Source organism: Dermacentor albipictus, unplaced genomic scaffold (genome assembly GCF_038994185.2).
Source record: "Dermacentor albipictus isolate Rhodes 1998 colony unplaced genomic scaffold, USDA_Dalb.pri_finalv2 scaffold_35, whole genome shotgun sequence".
NCBI classification, from domain to species: Eukaryota; Metazoa; Arthropoda; class Arachnida; order Ixodida; family Ixodidae; genus Dermacentor; species Dermacentor albipictus.
In genome coordinates, this window is record NW_027225589.1 from 1,871,534 (window position 1) to 1,881,214 (window position 9,681).

Genomic DNA, 9,681 nt, shown 5'->3' on the forward strand with positions numbered 1-9,681 from the left:
CTGCCCAACACTTGAGTGCCCCATTTTAATGGGGAGTGTACGATAACACAAAAAATATCCAGAAAAAATAAAGAGTTGTCTCTCTTCACAGTCGAGGGACCAAAGTCAAGCAACATTTTGGGTTTTGAGTGTGTGGCGACACACTCTGTGCATATCGCCGCGCAGCCTCCGCCTTGTTATCATCCGGCCCAGCGTAACACGACTACACGCTGGACTGCGTTACCGATAAAACATCACACCAGCCTTGCGTCACCTGAGGTATGCGTCACCGACGATGCCTACAAAAACAGGCTGCCCGGCTGAGAAGGGTTGCTTTCTTTGCTTCAGCTACCGAAACGAGCGTGACATCGGTATGCTCGTCCGCTGCCATCGCTAATCGAATAAATTGTTGTTACGTTTTTATGTTGGGATTCGTCCTTCGGCAGGCGCACCATCCCGCATCTGGTGACCCGGACAACGAAGAATAACACATCTCTATGGACGAGCAAGACGCCCTTCAACGACAGGTGGAACTTCTCCAGAGACAGCTTCGCACGCAGCAGGAGGTGACTCAGAAGCAAGAGCAACGGCTGCAGGAACGGCACGGCCAACTCAATGATTCCGTGCAGCAGCATCCTGCCGTCTCCACCGAGGGCATCAGAACCCTGGCAGACGGCATCCCGCACGCTGCCCCGCACGGTGTCTGGCGTGTCACTGTCAAGCTTCTGCCATTTTAGGCCGGCTCACCCGAGGTATGGTCCGCCCAAGTCGAGGCCCAGTTCTCCCTCGCGCACATCACCCAAGACCGGACCCGCTACGATTGTGTCATCACCCACCCTGATGCCCGCTACGCCAATGAGGTCCGGTATATCCTTGCCAACTAACCAAAGGCCAACCTTTACGAACACCTCAAAACTGAACTCATCCGCCGCCTGTCACTCTCAGAAGACCAGAAGGTGCTACAACTTCAGTCCGCAGAACTTGCCGAGCGCAAGCCTTCGCAATTGCTCCGCCACATGCGTGCTCTCACGTCCAACATTGAAGTCCAGGATTCCTCACTGCGAGCACTTTGGCTTCGACGACTTTCACCACACGTCCGGGCAATTCTGCAGGCTCAGCCTATGCTACCTCTCGCCCAAGTTTCAGGGATCGCTGATCACGTCATCGAGGTCTCTTTCTCGCCGTTGTCACCCACCGTCCACGCTATCGCCGCAACGCTGAACACCACAGAGCTTCGACGCCGTATCGACGATATCAATCGAAGCTCAGCTCCATTCAGTGACGCCTGGATCAACACTTGCGGACGCGCCACTCGCAAAGCCGTGACCGTAACACCACCCCATCGCAGCAGCCTGGTGACGACGACTGGTGCTACTACCACTGACGCTTCGGGGACAGAGCACGACAATGGCGACCACTCTGCTCCGCTGGACATCAGCTCATAGACACGGCTATGAGCTGCCAACCTGGAGGCCGTTGCATCTTCGTCACTAACCAGATTACAAAGCAGCGGTTCTTTGTCGACAGCGGTCCAAACATTTGCTGCTACCCACGAGCCCATCTTCAAGGTACCCGTCCGCCTACGTCTTTGGAGCTCAGCGAGGCCAACCGGTCCACAATGAAGACTTAAGGCTCGCTCCGCCTGCACGTCCAGTTTAAAAACCTACGCCGTGGCCTTCATTCAAATTTTGTCATCGCTGACGTAATCGAGCCAATCATCGGCTCAGACTTTTTGACGGACTACAACCTCCTTCAGGACTGCCGCCACGACCATCTTTACGACGCGACAAAGGGACATTCTTCACCAGGACAGCGAATGACTAAGAAACAGCCATCCATCAAAGTACTCGGTGTTGAAAATCATTCATCATACGACGGCATCCTCGCCGAATTTCCCGGTTTGACGCGCCCTCGCGAGTTTCCACGTCATGTGCAGCGCACCACAGTGCACTACATCCGGAACACCCCAGGCACCCCGGTTTTCTGCTGCACCCATCACACTGCCGCGGACCGCATACGCATAGCCAAAGCAGAGTTCGAAGCCATGCTTCGTGAGGGAATCGCCCGCCGCTCCGACGGCCCATGGGCTACACCACTTCACCTTGTCCCAAAGAAGACCGAAGAAGACTTTGGGGACTACCGTGCCCTCAACGCTTGCACCATTCCGGACAGGTACCCCATTCACCACATACAGGACTTCGCCCAACGCATTTATTGCTGCCACTATTTCTCCGTGCTAGGCTTGGTGAAGTCCTACACGCAGATACCCGTCAATCCGGGCGACGTTTCGAGAACTGCAATCATTACCCCTTTCGGCTTGTTCAAGTTTCGCTTCAAAAGCGTTGACCTGAGGAACGCTGGACAAACCAATCAACGCTTCATCGATGAAATCGTCCGCGGCTTCGACTTCTACTTCGTCTATCTTCACGACATATTGGTCTTTTCCCGTAACGCCGACGAGCACTACAGGCACCTTCGTCTACTTTTCCAACGCCTCGATGACCACGGCCTACTCGTAAATGTCCCGAAAAGCACGCTCGGAGCTTCAGTCATCAAATTCCTCGGCCATGAAGTTTCATCAGGGGGAACTCGACCTTTGCCTCAACGCATCTCGGACCATCAACATTACCCTCAACCCACTACCACTAAAGACCTTCGCCGTTTCCTCAGCATGCTGAACCTTTACAGGCGTTTGTTGCCACACGCAGCCGACTACCAGGCTTCTCTCCATGATGCTTTGACTGGTCTACGAGGCAACCAACCCGTCACGTGGGCACCAGCTTTAACGCAGCTTTTCAAAAACAGAAAGCTGCTCTCTGCACCGCTACACTTGGGGCTCTTGACGCTCCCTTGGGGCTCTTCACGAAGGCCTCTAGATTCGCCGTTTGTGCCACCATTATGCAACGCGTAGACAACACCTGGCATCAGTTGGCGTTCTTCTCCCAGAACCTCTCAGCTCGGAAAGTGACCTCTTCTGCGGCCAGTCCCCCCGACGAAACCACAACCGCCGCCTCGTGGAGTTCGCCAGTTTACTAAAGAGAACTTCTGGCGATATACAAAGCAGTTCAACAATTACGCCACCTTCTCGAAACACAGCACTGCACTATCGACAGCGACCATCAACCTCTGACTTACGCCTTCTCTCAGCGCCGCGACAAACTCCCACTGGTCCAGGAGAACCAGCTCTCGTTCAGTTCCCAGTTTACCAGCGACATCCAACATGTCCGCCGGAAGGACAACGTGGCTGCCGACGCGCTTTCACGTGTGGCAGCTATGAGCTCTTCGCGGATAACAGCTGATGTCCTCGTCGAGGCTCAGTCTACGGACGTCGAACTGCACGAACTTCTTAAGGGTGGGTCCTCACTACAGCTGCACCAAGTTCCGATACCTGGATCGACAGCGACTATCTACTACGACATGTCAACAGCAAGAAGCAGGCTTTAAGTGCCCCTTTCCCATCGCCGTGGCCTGTTCAATTGACTAATAATCTCAGCCATCCCGGTAAGCACGCCTCTACACTCACGCCAAACAGTCAGGGCTGTGGGCCCTGACTGCTTACCCAATTTTATGTAGAAGTCTTGCTCTCATATAGTGTCAATGTATTTGAAAATTATTTTTGAGAAGTCCTTGGAACACAGTTCACTTCCGGCTGATTGGAAAATGGCATCGGTTGCTGATATACATAAAAGTGGCCCACGCAACATTATTAATAACTACCGTCCCATTTCACTAACTTCTGTGTGCAGTAAAGTTCTAGAGCATGTTTTATATACTGCGGTAGTCAAACATAGAGATAGAAATTCTTTATTTAACCCAAATCAGCATGGATTTAGGCGAGGAATATCATGCGTCACACAACTAGTAGAGTTCACACATGTCTTAGCGGCAGCCCTGGACGCAAATCATCAGTCGACTGTATTCTTCTTGACTTTGAAAAAGCGTTCGAACCATTTCACATTACCTGTTACTGCAGAAACTAACCAGTTTTAATATAAATCCCCAAGTTATTGCGTGGATCGCCGAATATTTACGCGAGAGGCGACAATATGTAGTCGTAAACGGTGAGCAATCTGCAATAAGTAATGTAACGTCAGGGGTGCCTCAGGGATCAGTTCTGGGGCCCCTTCTTTTCCTACTTCATATCAATGACATTAATGAAAATGTACAGTCCCATATTATGTTATTTGCAGATGACTGTATATTATACCGTAAGGTTACATGTGAAAGTGACTGCTTCGTAATTCAAAACGACTTATATGCCATACACGAGTGGTGTGAGCGATGGGAAATGAAACTGAATCTCGAGAAAATGGTGTGTATGAGGTTCTCTTGAAAAAAAAATCCTGGAAATTTGAATATACAATAAACTACTGTCCAGTAAAAATGGTGTGTGAATATAGATACCTAGGCGTTTACTTTTGCCCCTCTTTATCATAGAATCGGCATGTGGTTTATACCGTAGGCAAAGCGTGTCGGAGCTTGGGATTTTTACGACGAAATATACGTGCGTTTCCACAACAAACCCGGGAGCTACTATATAAATCTTATGTAAGATCTGCGCTTGAATACGCATGCCCTGTGTGGGATCCTTCATCAGTAACCAACAAAGAAAGACTAGAAAAAGTTCAGTCCATGGCGGCAAGATATGTAATAGATATAGCAATGTATGACAGACAGTTTAGTGCAACTAAATCTGAGGCAACGCTAAAGTGGCAATCCCTCCAGCACCGAAGAGCGTCGTTTCGACTGAAGCTTTTGCGCACCATATATCACTCTCATACTCGAATTCCGCGTGACGTGTACATAAATGAGCCTCACTACACATCAGCACGCAAAGATCATGAACAGAAGATAAGAGAATACAAATGTAATACATCGGCCTTTAGCAGCTCGTTTTCCCAAGGACCATCAGTCAGTGGAACCGACTTCCTTCCTCAATTGTAGGAATTTCTTGTCCTAACAAGTTCTTTTCTGCATTAAAAGCAATAGAATCTTTTGATCCCTAAGGCTTGGTAAATATCCCGTGTACGTCTAGCAATCATCATGACCTATAAACAATCCCAGCTGCAAATGACATTTATTTTGAGTGCGTTTTTTTTCACCTTGTCGCACTGTATCTTAATCACTGCATTGTTTCTTTTTTTTTGCAACCTATTATTCGATTTGTCTTTCTTTTGCTTTTTCATTATGAGTCTCTGTAATCATTGTGCTTTATGTACTCTTTTTTTTTCCAAATGTGACATGTGACATCTGCAACGTGCCTGTTTCCGATATGGCTGTGTGCAAATTAGCTGTGTGCTTTTCTTTTTTTCTCTTTTCTTTGTGCTTTGTCGGCCTATAATAATGTGTTGTTTGCTTACACAAATTTATGCAAACCTGCACTTTTGATGCTTGTTTTTCATCTGTACCCCCCCCCCCCCACTGTAATGCCTGAATGGGCGCTGTGGGTACTAAGTAAATAAATAAATACACACCCCGTGGCCGACCGATATGTCTGGCCCTTCATGCAGCGGAATTGCCGCACTTGGGCGCGCTCCTGCATTCAATGCCAGCGCGGCGAGGTCACCAGGCCTGTCACTTCGCCACACGCAGCATTCCCCCAGCCCTCTGGTCGGTTTCAACGCGTCCACCTTCATATCATAGGGCCCTTGCCCCCAGCTGGACCCTATCGCTACTGCCTCACCGCCGTCGATCCGTGTACTCGATCACGGTGGCAGACTTCGCCTTGGCGTTTTTCGCCGTCTGGATTGCTCGCTTTGGGCCCCCTCGCCGCGTCACCACCGACCAAGGACGACAGTTAGAATCGCAACTTTTCAGGCTCCTCGGGCTGACCATCGGGTTCGAGATCTCGAGGACCACCAGCTACCATCACTGCGCCAACGGGATTATCAATCGTTTCCACCGACAGTTCAAAGCAGCCATCCCAGCCATCGCCCTAGGTCTTCGCGCCACCTTCAAGTGGGGCATTAAGGCTACACAAGCAGAGCTCGCCTACGGGGAGCCACTGCGTCTACCAGGCGAATTTCTTCCGGCACCGCCATCCACCCCCGCCACGTCAGATCCCACCGATTTCGTCGCCCGGCTCCGAGACACCATCGCTGCCCTCCGCCCGTCACCTGCGGCTCACCACTGTAAGACTGCCCCTTTCATCTTCAAGGATCTGGAAATGGGCGCGCACACTTTTCTCAGCGACGACACCGTGCTCCAGCCTTTCCAGCCACCTTACAGCGGACCTTACCCAGTTCTCTGTCGCCGGCCTACACCGATTCCGCCGAACCAGGAAATACCAGTGCACCCACAGACGTCCATCCACGACCCCCGACATCGCAGCCTGCTTCTGTCACTACACGCTTTGGACATCGACTACGCTGCACAGATTTTTACAAGCCCTGCGGGCTCTACACTCCACGAGGGAGGGGTGATGGGGCGACACACACTGCGCGTATTTCCGCGCAGCCTCCGATTTGTTATCGCTGCGTTAGCGATAAAGCAAAGCGCCACCGCTGCGTCACTCGAGGTATGCGTCGCCGACTGTGGCTACAAAAGAGGCTGCCCGGAAGGGTTACCTTTTTTCCTTCCGCTACCGAGACGAGCGTAGCGTTGGTATGCTCGTACGCTGCCATCGCTAATCGAATAAACAGTTGCTACGTTTTGATCTTGGGATTCGTCCTTCAGCACACACGACATCCCCACAAGGCAATAAGAAATATCGTTCCATCATGCAGTATGGCTGTCAGTCACAAGCGGAAATAAATGTCTACCATTCTCTGCGCGAAAACTTCATACGTTACATATTTATAAGGTACAGTCTATAGAAAACTCAGGTTATCTAACGCACCCGCTTGTAGGAAAAATTTTTAAAAAAATTTACCTCATAGAAGCTGTAATTATGGTTTCTATTTCCTTGAGCTTGAACTGTGGGCCAATCTGTTATAGCAAATATAGCAAAGAGAAATATGGTGCTCTTCAAGTGGATTGACTCAGCTGCCATCACTGATTCAAAATTCTTTCGCGTCGTCTACAAAACTCAAACAGATATCTGTATATGTGTATGCACACATATTTATATATATACGCAGAAACACCTGTAGGAAAGAAAAATGAAATTCTGTTCCTTATTTTCATGCCGGCATAGCTTAAATGACGAATACATTGATTAAAAGGTTAAGTGTAAGTGCCTAAGATATTTATTTGTTGTGACCTGAGTGTACAGCTGTGAAAGATACATTACCTTTTGGTTTCAGGTTTCAACATTAAAAGTATATCATGCCACACTGCAACCTTTCTACTAACGTACGCTGGGTATTTTCGACGTCATCAGTAGTCGAAGTGTTAAACGCTTCTTTAAAGTCATTATGTTCTTGCTGGACAAAACACCTGGAAGATCATGACTTGTGTTGGGCCTAGAATCCAGAATGCATTCACTGAAAGCAGATTTTGAGTATCATATTAGAAAACTGATTTATTCAGGGTAAATTTGCTACTTAGGAAGTGTACATATAATAATAAATATAAAGTCGCTAGTACTTCACTGAAGATAATAAATTTATCTCCGAGGAAAGCTTTCTGAAACGAGTTAATAACGACAGCGATAGAGTGAGGGTAGAGCACTCCATAATTGTCGCGAAGCCTGTCTTACAAGCACGTTTTTTTTTCGAATCGTAACTTGCAATATTTCAAGTACTATAATGTGGTCATAATGCAAGAGCTCCCAAATAAACATAAGACACTGCTTCTACACGTACATCTGCTTCTATCACTCCAAGCAACGTCGGTACCAACATCACCTGTCAGCAGTCTTCATTTCTCTCTGTTTTGTTTAGTTAAGCTCTGGAGGTCCCAGAACTTCTTGAGCACCAGCAGCTTCAATTTCTTGATAACAAATGTCGCAGAAAGCCTAATGCTGGATTGGGGGATTCGGTGATGCTCGTGGGGCACGGTGTTGTACTTTCGTTATAAGGACAATCAATGCAGAGTGCCCCGGTGGTTTTTCGTTGTATAGAAGCCGCCCCTCACGAGCGGCTGGGTGTTAGTTATCCCCGCCTCCACTACATCGTACATCGGGCTCCTTTGTTTCGTTTCGGAACGGCAAACCTTAAAAATATTTAATATGACCTTGTAATCAGAAGTCTTCTTACCTGTTTTATCTATTTCAGTATTCATGTAAATAATTATTTAGGCTGCACAGAAGAAGCCAGTTGCTGTACTGAAGGGTTTTCACTTTTTAGTGTTGACGAGCCGTTCAATTGTCCTTCCTTGTGATTACTGAACTCCGAGAACAGCACTGCAATTACAGCTATCGACATGAGCAGTGCAGTGCTGACACGTTGGCTACACGGTGGCTGTGAATTAGTTGAGGTGTTGTGTAAACCACCTGTTGTCGCTGTCAAGTTGCTGCTTGCATTGGCTTTGTCGACGCCCTCAACTATATTTTCCACCGACTACCTTCTTTTTAGCGCATCCCCTATAGGGCATATGTGCTATCTTTAAGGCTTAATATCATCATTGACATGTACGCCTTCTTTCTGCAGCCGACACTGTTTTAGCGATCATGAAAATGAAGGGTTGCACGCATACACACCGATATCTTGTCAATAGGATTTTCTACGCAATCCATTTCGTGGCACTCGTTCACTGCGGCATTGCTGGTTGTGGCTTCAGAAGCGCATGTGCAGACGCCACTGTTCTCGCGGCCTATGCGAAGCGCAATGCCTTTCACTAGATGCCCACCACTGGGTCCCTTCGATTGTCTGTCCCTGACAGTCGCGGACTGCAAGAGCCACTGCATACACAGCGCTCATTGGCTGAAAGCACCGCATCGGACATTCCGGGACAATGAGAAACGGATGATCGAAGAGCCCAGTGTTGCTGCATGATGCCACAGCAACGGGGTTTCGGCTGCGGATGATTTTCGTCTTTAGCCCATTTTGTTAACTTTATATGGACTGCAAGGATGTGTACATTTGTTTTTCACGTGAGCCTTAACACACGCAGCTATGTTGCATGAGACTTCTAATAATTTCCTCCAATAAAGAAAAAAAAATGGCCGAGTTGATCGTGCGCTTGACTTCAAATGCGCATTGCTTTTCGAACAAAGGTTCAAATCACTGTGGACGTGGTACTGCAGACGGTTTATTTTTCGGACGGCCACAAAGATGAAGCTGAACAGGAGGAGATACGCGAATGACGACCGAAATCGTCGTTCTGTGACATGTCTATGAGTACATCGGTCGTCGTCAGTGTAATAGAATGAACGGACGGATGGGTCTGACAAGGCTGAACTAATTTCGAGCCTGCTTAGTTTATCTGAAAAAAAAATGTCGCTTTAATATACCGGAAGGTAGACTTCACTGTTCATACATCTTGTGAATCGCGCTTACAGGCTAAGAAAATGTGTTGATCCCAAAATAAAAAAAAATATGAACTAATGTACCGACAAGCACACAAGAAAATTTTCTCAGTGAAAGAAATACCGCACTGGTCTCAATCCGCAGACGTCTTTTTGCATGAAGCACATGGAAACCTGGTACATCACATGAGGTGGTGACTCTGCTGCTAGGATTTCGCGTTCATGCTTATCGCCGGTAGTGTTTTCTTTTTTCGGGCGACGCATCCTTTCCGGGCTCCTATTTCTATTTGTTTTCGTTGAAAGCAGGTATATATATATATTTTTTGGCACACGAGCAGCACCTACGGCTGCGC

General features: G+C 48.3%; 1 long non-coding RNA gene across 1 annotated transcript in view; it reads right to left on the bottom strand.

The window, feature by feature from the left end:
- LOC135919714 (uncharacterized) overlaps positions 1-6,968 on the bottom strand; it is a 55,928-nt gene extending 48,960 nt beyond the window's left edge. The window contains exon 1 of the long non-coding RNA XR_011510070.1: positions 6,851-6,968. This is a non-coding gene — a long non-coding RNA (uncharacterized lncRNA). The remainder of the gene's footprint in view (positions 1-6,850) is intronic.
- Positions 6,969-9,681: the final 2,713 nt, after the last annotated feature.